The sequence below is a fragment of the Lissotriton vulgaris genome, chromosome 8, assembly GCF_964263255.1.
Source record: "Lissotriton vulgaris chromosome 8, aLisVul1.2, whole genome shotgun sequence".
Taxonomy (NCBI): domain Eukaryota; kingdom Metazoa; phylum Chordata; class Amphibia; order Caudata; family Salamandridae; genus Lissotriton; species Lissotriton vulgaris.
The window spans coordinates 1,291,828,348-1,291,847,364 of NC_141696.1; positions in this window are offsets into that span (position 1 = coordinate 1,291,828,348).

The window sequence follows — 19,017 nt, forward strand, 5'->3', positions numbered from 1 at the left end:
AAGAACAAATGGTTTAGTAAAATCCAGACACATTTGTACAGGGGCATGACACAAAAAATATTTTACTTTTTTTAAACAGTTTTTGTGAACTTTAGTCCACTCTATTTGGGTATTCAAGTGTTTCTTTGTGAGCAGATCTGTGAAAGGAATAACAACCTCAAAGAATTGTTGGAAAAATCTTCGCTAATACCCCACAAGATCTAAGAATGCTCATATTTCTTTCTTGGTTGGGGTATGCTCTGTATGGCTTCCAGCTTATTATGTTGCAGTTGTATTGTCCCAGTGTTTATAGAACTTCCTAGATATTCTATGTGATCTGTGGCTAGAGTGGTGAAGATTTGGTCTAAATATTGTATGTGCGTTTCCTATTCAGGACTGTACACGACTATATCACCCAGGTAAGCTACAGCATATTGATGATGTGTCCTCAACAGGATGTCCGTCAGTCTCTAAAAAAGGGGCCGGAGTGTCCTGTAGGCCAAAAGGTATAACTTCTAGTTTGAGGGGTAGGATCTTCCAATTTCTTTAACAAATCCACATGGTAAATTAGTCTCACAAGCTCTGTTTTTGGAACAGCTACTCTACAAGTGACAGGTGTACTTTCTTCGTGAAAGTAGAGGGCCCTTGCCACTTTGCTAAAAGCCTTTTTTCAGAAGATGGTAGAAGAATCAATACTTTGTCTCCCACTGCTAACTCCCTTAGTTTACTACCTTGGTAATAAAATACTTTTTGCTTTTGTTGTGCCTTTTCCATATTCTGATGAACTTCCTCTCCTAGGTTGGTCAGAGTCTCTTTTACTGACCTGGTATATCCTAGTAACGGTTTTCCCTCATCCTCGGTTCACTGTTCAGCTGCCATCTCTATCCGGGTATGGAGTTTCATCCCAAATAAGACCTCAAATGGGTGGAAACCGGTTGATTTTTGTTCATGAGTTCTTTTGGCGAACGGTACAAGAGGTAGTTTACGATCCCAGTCTTTTCCAGTATCATTAGTACGTTTCTTTAAAATTGTTTTTATAGTCCCATTATACTTTTCCACAAGTCCATTTGTCTGTGGATGATATACAGCTGTAAGGATCTAGTGAACGCCAAGAAGTCTACATATCTCTCTCTTTAAGCGAGACATAAATGGGGTTTCCTGGTTAGTCAAAATCTCATAAGCAAATCCGACCAGTGAGAAGAAGGAGATCATAGCTTGAGCTACAGAAAGAGTGGCCATGATTGTGGGAAGAATAGCCTCTGGATAACATGTGGCATAGTCTATAAGCACTAGAATATATTGGGGACCACGGGCAGAGGCCGTAAGTGGTCCGACCAAGTCAATACGTACTCATTGAAAGAGTACATCTATTATAGGCAAAGGGTATAAGGGGTCCCTTTTTCCCATGAAGGATTCACTAGTTGGCATCTAGGACATGTGGCACAGAACCTAGCTGTTCCTTTATAAACTCTGGGCCAATAAAATCTTTCTAACAAATATTTAAGGGTGTTTTCCTGTCCATAATGTTCAGACCCAACCTGGTTATGGGCAAGGTGCATAGCTTGTTACCGTGACGTCCTGGATCCCGCTAATTCTATATAAGAGTCTCCCCTTGATACAAAAATAAGGACCTATCTTATTGGGGTCTTCATCTTGGATTTGGTGCCAGGTGTTCATCAAGGTACTGTCTTCTCTCTGCGCTGTTTGAATGCTCTCTGAAGGTCTATCTTCTGGGGAAGAAAGAAGAAAGGTAATAGGGGTTGTGAGGCTGTTGTACAGTTTTCTCGGTCTTTTCTCTTTTCTGACAGTTTTTGGTTCCTTCACCTTCAGGTTTTGTATATCAACTGCACAAAAAGGAGTTTCTCTTAACCAGTCTGTGAGAGGTTTTTGTCGAATAATCGTCAAAGTGAGGAAGATCAGTGCTTAGGATAACCTTTTCTGATAAAACCGGAACTACTTCTACCTTCTGTACTTGAGGATCTGTAGTATTTATTCATTGTACTGTATCTTTAATATTACTAGATGTAGAATCTTAACTATGTAATTCTAGGACTTTACATGAAAACATTCCATTTGCAGTCAGTTTACTTCTTGTCTGCTTGTTGATGGATGGGATCTTTTACTCTTGGATTAAAATTCATTTTATGGCATTCCTGTGTCCTGGATTTATTATATGGAATGCTTCACTGGCGTAGTTGGCAGGAAATCAAGGGAAAGAAGATCTCAACATAAGAATTAGGTAAGAAATCTATTTTTCCATTAATCACAATTGGAAAACTAACTCTCCTCACTTAACTGGCAAGCCAAGACTTTATGGATTATCCTTCTACTGGAAGTAGATGTCACATTTACCTTTAAATCTATGGCATAATTTATTTGGCTCAAGGATAAATTATAGTGGGACAACTCAACTATTTATCTAACACAAATTATTTTTCAACAATATATCGCTTTCAAACTTTATATTTGTGATGGAGATAAAGCGTTAGAATAACAAAAAATTTAAATGAGGTTGTCCTGTGGACATGATAAAAAAGATAATAATTCAGACATCTAAATGAGCCACAACATGATCTTTTGAGAATTCACATCGATTTGCGTGTCACAAGACCGGCAGTGATACGCACACTTGAAGACAGTGATACGCTCACTTGTTGGGATTTGCGTATCACATTTATTCTGTTTAGTGGTGATACGTGCACTCTCTCTAGAAGACATTGCGTGTCACAAGAAGTCAGCAGTGATACGCACACTTTTAAAGATACTTGCATTATACACACGCCAGTGGGAATATTCGTGTGTCACAAGAAGCCAGCAGTGATACGCACACTTTTGAAGATTTTTGTGTGTCACAAGAAGCCAGCAGTGATGCATACACTGTTGAAAGTAGCTGCGTGTCACATGATCAACAGTGATACATACACAGATCTTTCTGTGGTTACATCTATGCGATTTTTGTTTAAGGAAGTAAGTTTGTTGATAATTGTTCATATGCTAGCTAATATTTGGTGTTACAAGTTTAGTGATGTGCTCTCACATACTTAATGAGAGGTGTCCACTATTAAATTTGCTTAAACTTATTTACTTTTTTTTGTGTTGGTGAAATATAGAAAATCGTCTTGGGTGACAAACTAATATAAAGTATATTACTCTTCTCTTAAGATCTATTTATTTTCCTTTATAACAACATCATTCTGTATAAACACACTGCTACTTATTGTCTGATCATTTGATTGCTCTTATTAGATTGTTCCACTTAGTGTAATTACCAAATTTAATTACAGTTTTATTATTCTCATTAAAGATGCAAAATGTTACAGATGCACCATTTTTCTTATCCTCTCCTAGTGATCCTCCTATAAAATGGAAAAAGTGGAAAGTTGTTTTTGAACGCTATGCCAGAGTCTGTGTTCCCTAGCTAAGTGCTGAGAGGAAGTCTTCGTTATTACTTCATTGCTTGGGATCTGAAGGTCAGGATGTTTTTGACCATTTGCCAGATTTACATTCCACAGAGTCAGATAATTTGAATGATTATGAGATCTGTATAAGGAAATTGGATAAACATTATCTACCTAAGGTCAGATTCTCGAAAGATATCAGTTTGCGAAATGTATGCAAAGCACATATGAGACAATTGAAACGTATGTAACTCATCTAAGAAAACTTGCCTCATCGTGCAAATTCGAAAATCTTACTGACGAACGTATCGGAGATCAATTTATGTTTGGGTATTGTATAGAAAAAGTCAGGGAAGAATTGTGGTTAAGAGATGAGCCCACTCTCGATGAAGTTTTGAATGTTGCTAAATGGATTGAACATTCACTTAAATGTGTTGCAGTTATTAAAAAGGACACTGAGAAGGATGTCAAAGTTCAAACAATTAAAGATAAGTCTGACAAATGCATGGCAACAGAAAAAAAGATACTATTAAGACATGGACGGAGAGAAAGTGTTTTAGGTGTGGCAAGGACATCTTGCTAATTACAAGAAGTGTCCAGCTCTTATCCAAACATGTTCCAGGTGCAAATTGAAAGGACATTTCACTGCATTATGCAAAACTAAACTTAAATCTAAGGTTAAGGAAGTGGATATTTATGAAGGCACCATGATAGGATCTTGTTGTGATGACTTAGAATGTGTTCAAACAATAGTTCAGGTGGAGAACAGTTCGAACACCAAATCTAGTCCCATAGATGAAATTTTGGTCGAAGGAGAAAAGACCAGAGTATTATTTGACTCTGGCGCTAAAATTACTATTATCTCCAATGAATTTTTCAACTCTAAATTGAAGGGAAAAGTTTCTCTTATGGAGGCGGATATCATTCGATTGGCGAATGGGGGAGAGCCCATAAAGTTACATGGTTATTTCATGGGACTTATAGAGTATAAAGATAGGTTGGTATCTGGAAAAGTATATGTCTCAAAGAAAGGAGATAGCATAATTAGCTGGATACACCAAGGCGATTTAGGGGTATTTTTAGATCCTAATGCTAATCCACTAATACAACTAAGAGATAAAGTGCAAACTGTTGAAAGAAACGATGAGGATACATTTGTATCTGAGTTAAAAAGAGAGTTAAAAAGGAAGTTTCCTAATGTGTTTAAAGAAACTTTAGGATGTCTAAAGGGATATCAACACAAAATCCAATTAAAAAGTCATGCTGTTCCAGTAATTTGCAAAGTTCGATGTGTGCCCCTATCTGTTAAAGAGGACATGAAAAGCGAAATTGAAAAACTAAAAGATAGTGGTGTAATTGAGGAGGTTGAAGGTTGTGAGTGGATGGCTCCAGTTGTAGCAGCACGAAAACCCAATGGCGATTTGCGCCTCTGCATTGACTTGAGACAACTTAATAATTGTGTGGTTGTAGATAGGTATCCTTTGCCCAACATTCCTGAATTGTTGGTATTGCTTGATGATGCGAAGCTATTTAGCACAATAGATCTCACTTCTGCATATCATCAGATTGAGTTAGAGGAGTCATGCAGAGATTATACATCTTTTATCACACCATTTGGTACGTTTAGGTTCAGGGGGGTGCCCTTTGGGTTGGTGTCTGCCTCTTCGGTATTTCAACGGGTGATGGAAAGAGTATTAAAATATGTTCCTGGTGTATGCTTACATCAGGATGATGTTTTAGTTTTTGCAAAAGATGTGTTGGAACATGATTTGCGACTTAAGAGTGTTTTGGAAAGTTTTAGCAAACACAATCTAACTGTGAAAGTGGGAAAGTGTAGATTTCGATCTAGCTCAATCAACTATTTGGTGCATAACATTTCTGGGGATGGTGTGAAACCAAAGTCTGACTTGATTGATACAATAACTAAGATGTGTTCTTCTAAAAATAAGTCAGAACTGATGAAATTCTTAGGAATGATTGAGTACTATGCAAAATTTGTAATGGGATTCACGGACTTAACTGTCAATATGAGACAACTATTACGCAAAGGGGAAGAGTTTATTGTGGTCTGGTCTTTGTGAGAAATAATTTATTGCCATTAAGGAGAAATTAAGTCAAGCTCCTTTGCTGAGAAGTTTCAACCCTGCATATAAATCTATTTTAATCACTGATGCAAGTGAAAAAGGGTTAGGGGCGGTGTTAAAACAAAATGGTCCAATTGGTATGCAAACCATTATGTTCTTGTCAAGAAGGTTAAGAGATCCTGAAACACGGTACTCAGTCATTGAGAGAGAGCCTTAGCTGTCTTATGGGCAATAAAGAAACTAAAAAAAATTCTTTGGGGTTTAGATTTTGAAGTGCATACAGATCATAAACCAAAGATAGAGATTTTTAGCATGAAAGGATTGGATTTGGTCTCTGGGAGGATAACCAAATGGATTATTGGACTGCAAGAATATAATTTTGGAATTAAATATATTCCTGGGATTGAGAATGGTGTTGCTAATGTGCTTTCTCGTCTTGTCTCTATGGATCAAATGGAAGAGGATGTCCCTGATGTAGATGAGGAATTGATGTGTGTCGTGGATTATGATCTTATATCAGAAAAAGATGGTCAGAAGAATTAAAAAATGATGAAGTATTATGTGAAGTGATGTCTTTAGTCAAGAAGGGATGGAATAACAACAAGGAAGGTTCCGAATTAACTAGATCATTTTGGGTTGTTCGGAATGAACTATCAGTGGAAAATGATTTGTTGTTTCGTGGGACAAGATTGGTTCCACCCATGTGTCTTAGGAAGGAATTGATTGATTTGGTGCATGTTTCTCACTCAGGTCTATCTAAAAGCAAAGAAAGGTTGCGCATGTCTTAATGGTAGCATGGGATGGAAAAAATGGTGGAGCGTGTCATAAGAGATTGTGTTCCCTGCAACATTAGTGATAAGTCTAATTGCACGCATGTACAACCCATGGTTTTAAGGAGACGACCTATTGGTCCTTGGCAAGATATAGCTCTTGACATAGTTGGACCAGTACATGTCAAGGAGTCACAAGTCTTCTTGTTAGTGGTTATTGACATGTATTCAAGATGGCCAGAAGTTTTTTTTTGACCTGGGGTGGATTCTAATAGAGTAATCCAATGTTCAAGAGATTTATTTGCTAGAGAAGGATTTCCTGCTACAATTTTGACTGACAACGGGGTTCAACTCGTTTCTAAGGAGATGGAACAGTTTTTATCTTCTAGAGGGATAATTCACAAAACTTCTGCTCTTTACCATCCAGAGGCCAATGGTATGGTCGAGAGATTTAACAAAGTGATCAAAGAAACCATTGGATTAGCTAAGAGTATGTCTTTGGATTGGAATAAAAGCGTAATGGAAAAGGTAGAAGAGTATAGGTTTACTCCTCATGCAACAACGGGGAAAACTCAATTTTTGCTGTTTCGTGGGAGAGTACCGAATACTTCTGTGGAACCTTATTGGGTTAACAAAGATGAATTAGTAGGGGAAAGGAGAGTGTATGCAATAACGAGGAAGTTCTTACAAATGAGGAAGATAAAGCTGAACAAAGGAAAATATATTTTGATGCTAAAGAAACTGTTAAGAATACTGTAGTAAAAATAGGTGATTGGGTTATGATTAAGCGTCCTGGAATGTTGGGTAGCTCAGAATCTAAATTCATGAATCCTATCAAAGTGATTACAATTTGTATTATTGCTATTCAAACGCAAGACCATCGCATATGGAATTTGAATAGGGTTGTTGTTGCAGAGTGATAAAAATTTGATTTTATCAAGGGAAAAGAATATTTGTATTCAAAATAAATCTGGTGTGGATAATGATTATAATAAGATTAGATGTTCTGCGAGAATATCCAAACGCCCTGGTTATCTTTCAGACTTTGTGTGATGTACTTTAAATGTTAGTTTGCTTGTATTTCAAATTTGAAGAAGGGAGATGTGTAGTATTTATTCATTGTACTGTTTCTTTAATATTACTAGATGTAGAATCTTAACTATGTAATTCTGGGACTTTACATGAAGACATTCCATTTGCAGTCAGTTTACTTCTTGTCTGCTTGTTGATGGATGGGATCTTTTACTCTTGGATTAAACTTCATTTTATGGCATTCCTGTGTCCTGGATTTATTATATGGAATGCTTCAGGATCCCCACCTAATTATATTTAAACCTTGGCTAGAGGCTTATAGAATGTACATCACTATAAACACATGAGACTTGTACCTTTTCTTCATTTTTAATTTGTGTGAGAGGCATTAACTCTTTGCAAAACAGCGGTGTCATGAAAACCTGTGTCTAACAGGGCGTCTATTGGTCTACCATTTAGGCGAATAGTTTTCTTATATCATTCCCTGGCTTCCCCTGTAACAAGTACTCTACCCCTGGAGAGTCCTACTTCCATGGGTTCAACGCTGTTGGTTTTGAGGGGGCAGTTTCTGCTATATGGCCCTATTCAGCACAAGAAAACACTGAGGCCCAAGTTGTATGCTTGGCATACTTGTAAGAGGTTTAAGAGGTTCTGTTCTCTCTCCTCTTGTAGGTTCACCCTAATGAGCCCTAAGTGGGTGTTTTAAAGGCTGTTCTCTCAATTCTGGAGACCTATGGTATGCGCACGGCAGACTGTACAGTTAGGTGGGGGTGTTGTTTTACCCATGACCTTAGGTAGTAGTGCTTAAAGATATTGTTCTAAATATATTTTTTCAGTAACCTCTTCAATTGATTTACAGTTAGGTTGTAGCCATCTGTTCCCTAGGTCCCTAATCATGTATTAAAGTGCCCTGGAGTTGTTTCCTGCCATCCACTTTTCCTTGCTGAAGCGACTATTCTTGGTCATGTCCCAGCCTCTCAAGGATAGCACTTTTAATGTCTGTATAGGGGGTGACCCCAGCAAGATTGGTGGGCTGATAGGCTGCCTGAAGCTCTCCAGATAAGAGAGAAGCGATCTACTAGCCCCACCTCTCTGGTGGCCATGTGGCAGTTGTTTCTACTTTTTCAAAATTAACAAAAAAATTATCAGGGTCATCCCCCTCATGGGAATTTTGTAGAACAGATCGCAGAACGTTCGGGTGAACCCTTGCACTTTAGATGTTCTTTTAAAGCTTCTGAAACACCTCTCTCTCTTTTTGGACATTTTGATTTTCCTGTTCAATTACTAATTGCAAATGTCTCTGGCCCTCGGCCAACTGAGTTACCATGGCCTCCATGGTAGTGGGTTGTGGCATATTGGTCTTTGATGACAAAATCCCACTTCTGACACCACTGTGGCCATTCTTCGGGCCATAACAGAACTGATTAAGGATATGATTTAATATAGAGCAGATTTTTAAAAGTCTTCATGACAATCTCTGGTGGATGACAATGTAGATCAGTAGCAGTTCTCTCACTGACCTTCCTTGTCAGGGTTATCACTCCCTCCTGTAAGTTGCGTTTTGAGGTCTTCTGCTCAGTTTTCTGGTTCAGGTCCTGTCACGAGGCTTTGGAGAGAGCCTTGGGAATAAACAGTAAAGGTTAATAGTGCATTTGTCACTAAAAAGACAAATTACACCATCACCGTGCTGTCACCACACTAATAAAGTGTTCTTTTAGAGTGTGCCTCTGGATTTTGTACTATTAGTTTGTCCCATCGGTTCCCTGACCACCACCTTCCGTGTGCAAAGAAACGTAATAAGAGCACTTGCCTGTTGCATGACCCTCTGGGGTTGTGGCAGGGGCGCTCAGCATCCTCTTCCTCCTGGGTACGACTGGACTTTAGTGCATTGCCTCTGAGCGGTTCGTCAGCATGCTCGTACTCTCTTGGATTCCCATCCTCAGTGTCTTCTGGCTTTTCTTCTGTGTCCACAAGTCACTAGGCTTTCTCCCTTTCTCCTGCTCTCCAGTCCTCCTTTGCTACTCTCTGGTGCTATGGTCTGGTGCTCTCCTTCATTGCCTTCCATGACTTCTTCAGGATCCTCGACGACACCTCCAGCTACCTCGAATCTCTTCAAGGGAGCACATCCTGATTTTGTCATCGCGAGCCCCTTTAACACTGGTCCATTGCTCTCTGTTTTTGCGGTGTAATTTACAGCGGCCATCTTGGAGATCCTGCCCTCAGGAGGCATAGGATCACAGTGATATCCCTGAGTTTATGGGGTGTTCTCTTCCGCTTATCCAGAATACAGTAGAATTCCTTGTGAAGCCAGTCTTTTCTGTCCTGACTGGGTCCATATGGTCTTGCTGATGCCAAGTAGGGCAAGGTTTTATTTTTTCATCCTCACTGACATTTGGGCTGTCAAGCCTGTCTCGTACATCAAAAGCAGTTGGATCTGCTTTGTGGCTTCCAGGGATCCCTGGATTTCACAACAAGGCATAATAGTTCTCAGTGAAGGAGATGTCTCCCTCCCCAAGGCGGGGGTGTCTTTTGGTTTTTTAGTTGACATTTCTGTAGCTAGGATTCTTCCACATGCTGGGGTAGCTAGCCCCATGCATAACCCTCCTCCTTTCGCAGCTGGGCTTTGAACTGGGCTTTGCAGAATTTGTGCTGTAAAGCTTTTCTGTAAAGGAACACTCTTAGAGAGCTCCACCTCATATTTTCCTGCCAATTCTGTTAATTTATCATGTGTGGTAGGTGCACCTCTTGGGATTTATTTATCAGATATATCAGTTCATTTTCCTGAAATTGATTGAAATGTGAATTGTCTAGACATGCTCTAATTATTCCTTCCAATTTCAACTTACATGTTGGTACATTTAGTGGTGTCACCCTTTCCTGGCTAGTAGTTGGTCTCACTGTTTCTCTTGTTACTTTATTCGCAGGAATTTCCTCAAACCATTCTGGAAAGATTTCAACATCAAATGGTCCTGTCTCTCCTGTGCATTAGGTGTCGTAAAGACAATCCTGCTACATTGTTTCAATGATCGAACATTGTGGGATGGGGTCCAGGCAACAATCTGTAGGTTTTACGACGTTGGAATAAACCCTGTCGCAGCTACTAGGCTCCTACAGCAACTAGGACTACAGGATTCGGAACAATATTGATTGATTCAGTTGTAACAGGAACTGCTAATGTCTGAGGTGATACATTTTGTGACACCTTTGCAGGAACTGTCTCGATAGAAGCAATAACACCTGGAGCAATTACCGTAGGTGCTGCTTCGACAGGTGTAGTTTCAATCAAAAGTACTGGAAGTGGTCTCTCAATCTGAATTGTATTAGGCTCAACAGGAGCTGTAGCCACTGTACCACTAGTAGTGACAACATCTTCTGTACCTGATATTGGAGCTACATATGGTGGTGGTCATGAGGACAACCAAGCATCTAAAATGTCATACCTAGAATCGCTAGCCATGTCAGTTTTTCATGAAGACTCTGCATCATCATTTCCTTGTTTCCAGTTCTTTTTCGGCTTTCTGTCATTATTGCTCGATACATTCTAGCTCCCTCAACTACATATTTCATACACCGCTGTTGTCCTTCAGCCCATTGAGCATCTGCATAATTTCGCGCTGCTCTCTTTGCTCTATTCTGCTACCTTTACTTTTCCTTGGCATGAGCTGCTTGCTTCAAAGCAGTCAACATTTCGTACTGTGTGAGTCTAGGAGGTGATTTAATTTTACATAACCTTTCCCTTTAATGTTCAATTCTTTTAATCAAATGCACCATACTGTGAACATGTAATTGCCCCTTCATTTGCAGTGCCATTGATGAAGCCACAAACCTGTATGACGCCCAAATGTGTTGCCATTTAATGATAATAACCTGGTGTATGTTCTGGTGGAGTCTCTTCTGCCTCCTTAACAAGGACTAGCACATCATCTCTGACTAAATTTCTAAGAGCCTTAAAACATTTCATGATTGCAAACATTCAAAAATAAGGGAACAATTATCAATTCAGTAAATTTGTATGTTTTAGTTCAATTTACAATCCCGCACCCATCAATATTTACTTCCAATTCCATCACAATCCTCTTTTTCGTAAGCCTATTGCAATTTAATACCTAATGATTTGTTAACCAGTCTCAGCGCACCACATCACACTAATTGACCTATCTCAGTGTGACACCCTCTGACGTAATTCTCACTCCTTGCAGCAATTCACCCTCCTTTACAGTTTCCCTCGTACAAGAAATTCCACAACTTTCAGCAGCAGAATAAACAAACACTCTTGTCTGTTATTTATTTAAAGGTTTTATATATCGTTGGCTAGGCCTCCTCACCTCCAGTTTCCAGAGGGTCTACCCTGCCCTGCCAGGGTCTTTATAAAGATGGGGAGCTAGTAAGAAACTGTACAGCGAAACTGAATGCCTCCTCCGCTAACGCCCAAGGGAGTAATTCAAAATGGAAAAAGGTTTGCGTAGCTCGATCCCAGTTGAATGTTTATTTGTTGAATTGTGTAATGTGAATCCTGGAAGCCTGTGATAAATCTCAACTTCCTAACCCCACTTGAAAAAAATGTGTGATCCTAAGCAATTATTATATTTTACTGTCTCCTTTTTCTTCATCGTCGCATTTAACAGCATCTTGAAAAGCATCAGTTCAGAATATACGCTTTACAAAATCCTCTCTTGTACCTGGTTTAATAGACTATATGTTACTTCATCTTTGAGAAGACCCTCAGCGACATACAAAGGCCAGATGACACCTGATTTGCCGCTTGGTTCTCTGTTGACTTTGTCGTCCTTAATTTGCTGGCTCGCCCGCCTCCCTTCATCAGTATGGGAATATTCTCCCTAAAGGCATGAAGGTGCCACAGAAACACTGGGTCTGCCAGAGGAGGAGGATTTCCTGACAATATGTGTTGGATGCTAAGCAAGAAGCTAAGAAAGACTGTTACTGTGTCAAACGTCTTTTTGTGAATACGAAATAATTTTATAATGTACACATATGAAACACAACATAGTTGCTGCTTAATTCCAACCACACCATTTACCCCTTTGATATATTTTTTTTTTTACCGAAGCTTCAGAACGTTCCTAAAAATCCGGAAAAGGCTTTACAGGCATTCACGCAATTTCCCGCCGCCCATTCGCGATGATTAATAAATATCAGTTAGCCGTTATATTTCCCTGGCATCATCTATTTTAGCTCTGGCTTGACAGCACAGCTGTCCGCCAGAGCATATGTCTGGTTCTGTGTAATCGGTTACAAACGCAGCCATGCACAAACGCTGTGTTCATGCCCGCTTTTGTATGCGTTGATAAAGCCTTTGCTTCAGTTTTTAACCAAGTCGCTAGCTATATGTACCACAAATAATGCAAAATTACAGGTTTAAAGCACAATTCCGACATGTGGCCAGGAGATGGCACCTGATGACTGCTCTAAACGTAGGAACCCCCCTCAGTATGAGAACTTATATTTAAAAGAAGTAGTTATGCGCTCACAAGCCTCACATGATTATTTCTAACAACTGGATGGGGATGCTCAAGCGGGAGACTGGATAAACGCGAAGACGTGTTAGGTAGGGTATGTGAACAGAGGTGGGAGCGAGGAATACATGGAGTAAGAGTGGCGGCCTGTGAAGCTCGATTGAGGAAGTTCAAATGGCAAAGAAATGTGTGTCAGTTTTACCGTTACTCCTTTTTAAGTACTCTGTAGGCACAGATATTTTGTTTATATCTATGTAGGTGCACCACCGCCACATCCACCACCACATCCATCACATCCACCACCACCACCACATCCACCACCACCACCACATCCACCACCACTTTCACCACATCCACCACCACCACATCCACCACCACATCCAACACATCCACCACCACTTCCACCACCACCGCATCCACCACCACCACCGCATCCACCACCACCACATCCACCACCGCATCCACCACCACCACATCCACCACCACCATCGCATCCAACACCACATCCACCACATCCACCACCACACCCACCACCACCACATCCACCACCATATCCAACACATCCACCACCGCATCCACCACCACATCCACCACCACCACCGCATCCACCACCACATCCACCACCACCACCGCATCCACCACCACCGCATCCACCAACACCACATCCACCACCACCACCGCATCCACCACCACCACCGCATCCACCACCACATCCACCACCACCATATCCCCCAGATCCACCACCACCACATCTATATGTGTGTGTGTGTGTGTGTGTGTGTGGCTGTGTGTGTGTGTAGGTGCAAATGCAATGTTCTTGGATTTTCATCACAATAAAATACACTGAACATAATCTTCACAAAAATTATTTACAAACGTTTAAGGTATTGCCATTATAAATTACAATAACTTTTATTTAAGTATTAATTATTTACAAAATTAGCATTACAAATGCTATAGGTGTCACATTTGCGAAAGTTAAAACTATTGACATTGTAACTGACAAAGCTATTAATTTTGCTATTTTCAAAACCAACACATAAATAAAAAAAGTGTCATTTACAATACCAATCGCTCAAACTTTCCTAATGCGAGACCTATTTCATTTCCAATGCTTGTTAACCAAGTCGCTAGCTATATGTACCACAAATAATGCAAAATTACAGGTTTAAAGCACAATTCCGACATGTGGCCAGGAGATGGCACCTGATGACTGCTCTAAACGTAGGAACCCCCTCAGTATGAGAACGTATATTTAAAAGAAGTAGTTATGCGTTCACAAGCCTCACATGATTATTTCTAACAACTGGATGGGGATGCTCAAGCGGGAGACTGGATAAACGCGAAGACGTGTTAGGGTATGTGAACAGAGGGGGGAGCGAGGAATACATGGAGTAAGAGTGGCGGCCTGTGAAGCTCGATTGAGGAAGTTCAAATGGCACAGAAATGTGTGTCAGTTTTACCGTTACTCCTTTTTAAGTACTCTGTAGGCACAGATATTTTGTTTATATCTATGTAGGTGCACAGATAAATAAAGCCAGAAAAGTGCAAACCTTATTTCATGTTGCTGCCATGTGTGAGAATAGTGTAAATTTACAAAATAAAGAAACATTCAGCTAATTTAACCTCTAGGTGGCAGCAAAGTGCTGCTCTAAACCTCAACTCTTCCAAGGAAACGACTGGTCTAATAACACCGACCCTGATTATTGTGTTGTAATTGTATTTATATAACGCTTACTACCCCTCACCCCTCACGAGGCGCCCAAGCACTTTTTGGCGAGTAGCACGCTACCTCGGAACCCAAAAAGGTTAATTTGAGTGGTGGACAGGACAAGCGCGTCTGTACATTTCGATTGATTTTAGTAGTGTGGAAAAGTATAACACGCTCTTTCCACGGTCTATTTCAAGCGTTGCCATTATTATCACCACAATGTAGTCTTTGATTTGATTTAATTTTATTGCACATTTTTCTCTTAATGTGAGATGCAAGATCCTCAATCCAAATTGGATCACTTTTCATTCACTTATTTAATTTTTTGTTTCGATTTTGTTGTCTAATTTCTCCCAGTCCTATCGAACCTAACTATGTTACTTTGTTTGTGTGGTGTCACTCAGATTTCTGCTTTGTAGGATCCTCTTGGCGTCTTTTTTAACGTGATTTTCGATGGGTTGGGCGAACCTTCGATGGGAGAAAGTTCCATCCATGAAGTTTTAGTTGGGTATTCAAGTTACTGGACCACAGCCTACCAAAGCCAATACTCTATTAATAATGGTATGAATAAAAAAAGAGACTGTTTCCAGTATGTGAATAACTGTGAAGAAGTGGAATGGAGGTCTAATGAGATTGAGTGACAAGCTTGGATGCCTCCAGTAGCCCAAGATGGACGAGGCTGCAGCAAAACTGGCACCAAGGACAGTTTGTGGGAACTGGTTTCCTGCTCACAGATCCTGGTTCAATAAAGGGACCTGCTCAGGAGTAGGGCCAGGCAGGCTCTTAGTTTATGTGTACCCTGTTGAAAATCTCTGCTATAGTACTTACTGGGTCTTGTATCCTGTTGAAGGCCACGGCTATAGTCGTTATTGGGTCTTGTACCCTGTTGAAGGCCTCTGCTATAGTATTTACTGGGTCTTGTACCCTGTTGAAGGCCTCTGCTATAGTATTTATTGGGTCTTGTATCCTGTTGAAGGCCACGGCTATAGTCTTTATTGGGTCTTGTACCCTGTTGAAGGCCTCTGCTATAGTATTTACTGGGTCTTGAACCCTGTTGAAGGCCTCTGCTATAGTATTTATTGGGGTTTGTATCCTGTTGAAGGCCTCTGCTCCTCTGCTATAGAATTTATTGGGTCGTGTACCCTGTTGAAGGCCTCTGCTCTAGTATTTATTGGGTTGTGTAAACTGTTGAAGGCCTCTGCTATAGTATTTATTGGGGTTTGTACCCTGTTGCAGGCCTCTGCTATAGTATTTATTGGGTTGTGTAAACTGTTGAAGGCCTCTGCTATAGTATTTATTGGGGTTTGTACCCTGTTGAAGGCCTCTGCTATAGTATTTATTGGGTTGTGTACCCTGTTGAAGGCCTCTGCTATAGTATTTATTGGGTCTTGTACCCTGTTGAAGGCCTCTGCTATAGTATTTATTGGGTCGTGTACCCTGTTGAAGGCCTCTGCTCTAGTATTTATTGGGTTGTGTACCCTGTTGAAGGCCTCTGCTATAGTATTTATTGGGGTTTGTATCCTGTTGAAGGCCTCTGCTATAGTATTTATTGGGTTGTGTACCCTGTTGAAGGCCTCTGCTATAGTATTTATTGGGTCCCATGAGCCAGGCGTGCAGGGCATGGGACTGAAGTTCTGTACACATGGTCTGCATGATTCCTGGTGTACAGGTGTGTACAATACACATACATGTCCACATTTTAGAAGAGGAAAGAGGGAGATTTGAAAAAATGATAATTTCAAGAATGTATTTCCTTCATTGACGTCTATTGCAGTAGAGGCAATTTCAGGTGGGAGACAGCCAAAATAAAGCCAATTTTGGTTTAAAAAAACCGAGAGTCTCCTGGCTGAAGCGGGCCTGTTGGCATATACGGATATGGGTGGCAGACATGAAGGGAGTGAGGGAGAAAAGGAAATAATAAGCTCCCTGTGTGAATTTTGGATTTGCCTGAAGGAGTCCCCACCGGATCTGAACTTTGAGGGCAAAGGAAATCGCAAAGCTTGACTGACAAATATCTAGTATAGGGGTTCCCAAATTTTATAGAGCGCGTAGTCACCTCAGGGTGACTACGCGCTCTATAAATAATTTAATAATAATAAACTGTTCTTGGTGAAGAGCAAAATATGTGTGTAATACAAAATGTTAAGGAACAGACTGTCTTCGATAGAACACAAGCCTGTGTAGATGCTGGCAAAATGACTGCAGCATGAATTAGAACTTAATATAATACACAGGAGCCTGCCATCCCTGTCCAAAAACTTGCCTCTAATTTCCATATTACATGTGACTTGTGAAGTCCTTAATCACCTGCAATGAAGAAATGACTAGTTGTTCACCCGTAATAACTTTTTACAGTTCTGACATCACAATGCCTGCTACCAGAGCCAGCAGCCGAGGGGAAGGGAGTGACAAAGCATAATTAATGTTGCACTTTAAAAAACGAAAATGAAAGTGCCTTTTCCTTCTTCTTCTAGTTGAACAGTGATAAGCAGAGAGGAAATATTTATGGCAGCATGCTTATACATTTCCACGCTGTAGGTAAAAATAGAAAAGATAGAATCCCTGTACATGTTTCTACACATTCTGAGCCACAACATATTTTTAAAAATCAGACTTTTATTAAGCTGTTTGTAATATCTTATTGCAACAGACATATATCAAGTTTTTGGTGACTTTAGTAAACACTTGAAATTCTACTTGTGTTGTTCATGTTTAAAAACATCTTATCTCTGTTATATAAAGGAGCACCATACCAACGATTTAAGTGGTTTGTGGTAAGGGTGATGGTGTGACCATGTATTATAATCAATAAAGTATCCCTTGCCATACATTATAATGATATTCCAAATCATCTCAGAGTTCCATGACCTCATAAAGGGACTCAGACTTCGGCCTCGTCCCTCTATATAGTGTAGTTGCCCCTCTAAAGAATTATTTGCATAATTGCATATGTATCAAAGGACTACCAGGTATTTGTAAATGATTCATTTGATGACCCATTATACCAATACCATTATTAAATCTTTAGTAGTTTATGTAACCCTGCCTGAGAGATTAGCTAGATGTTTGTCTCCCCTAAATCATTGTGAATTTTAGTTTTGAATAATGCTTTTTAGATCACATTAATCAAAACAGAATTTAAAGAACACTTTACACAGCGGTGGGGGCGAAAGGAGGACAACTATGTTTAGTAGAGTGACCTGGTGTATTAATATGCATATTATGTTAGTGAGCTTGGTTAAAACTTTGTAGGCTGTAAATACCCCTTTAAAGGGTGTAGATGATGTTTCCAAGAAATCAAAGTTGATGAATGGTGCATTTGTAAAAACATGGCAGTATTTAGGACTTTGAAAGGGACTTTGAGTACCCACTGACATCCAGCTGAGTGGTCCGACTGCCGCATTATGATGCCATCGGTCGGAACGCATCGGTCAGAGGTACCGACCAATGGTTGAGCCGGTTAGACCGTCGGTAGGATCATAGTCCCTACAATAGAGGCAGTGCCTCCTCAGGAACCGCCATATGGATTACGATGTTCCTTTCTGACAGCCTTTCCATGGCAGTCAATAAAATCATTTATCATAAAATCATGCTCCTATACTCATAATGGTGAGTATAAAAATATCTGATAAAAATATTGTTGACACTAATATAAACCCAGAATATGTAAAAATATTGATTTTTTTTAATAAAGAGTTTTAAGTAGTAATTGTTAAATATATTAATATAGTAATGTAATATTATGTAAATTAAATACATTCCAGTAATATTTAATCATGTTGCTGCCATGTGTGGGAATAAGGCAAATTTACAAAATAAAGAAACATTCAGCTAATTTAGCCTCTAGATGGCATCAGAGTGCTGCTCTAAACCTCAACTCTGCCAAGGAAACGCCTGGTCTAATAACAAGACCCTGATTATTGTATTGTAATTGAATTTATATAACACTTACTACCCTTGACGAGGCGCCAAAGCACTTTTGGCGAGTAGCACGCTACCTCGGAACCCAAAAGGATTAGTGATGGAGAGAAATTTGAGTTAATTTGAGTGGTGGACAAGCGAATCTGTTCATTAGGTTGATTTTAGTAGTGTGAAAAAATATAAAACACTGTCTTTCCACAGTCTATTTTAAGCATTGCAATTATTATCACCACAATGCCCTCTTTGTTTTTATTTAATTTTATTGCACATTTTTCTCTTGATGAGAGATGCAAGACCCTCAATCCAAATTGGATCACTTTGCATTTATTACTTTAATTTTTTGTATTGATTTTATTGTCTATTTTCTCCGAGTCCTATCGAAACTAACTATGTTACTTTGTTTGTGTGTTGTTACCCAGATTTCTGGTTTGTAGGATGATTCTCTTGACGTCTTTTTTGAAGGTCGATCGTATGGATTACGATGTTCCTTTCTGATAGCCTATCCATGGCAGTCAAATAAATCATTTATCATAATATCGTGCTCCTATACTCATAATGGTATATCTGATAAAAATATTGTTGACACTAATATAATACCAAAATATGTAAAAATATTGATTTTTTTAATAAAGAGTTTTAAGGAGTAAT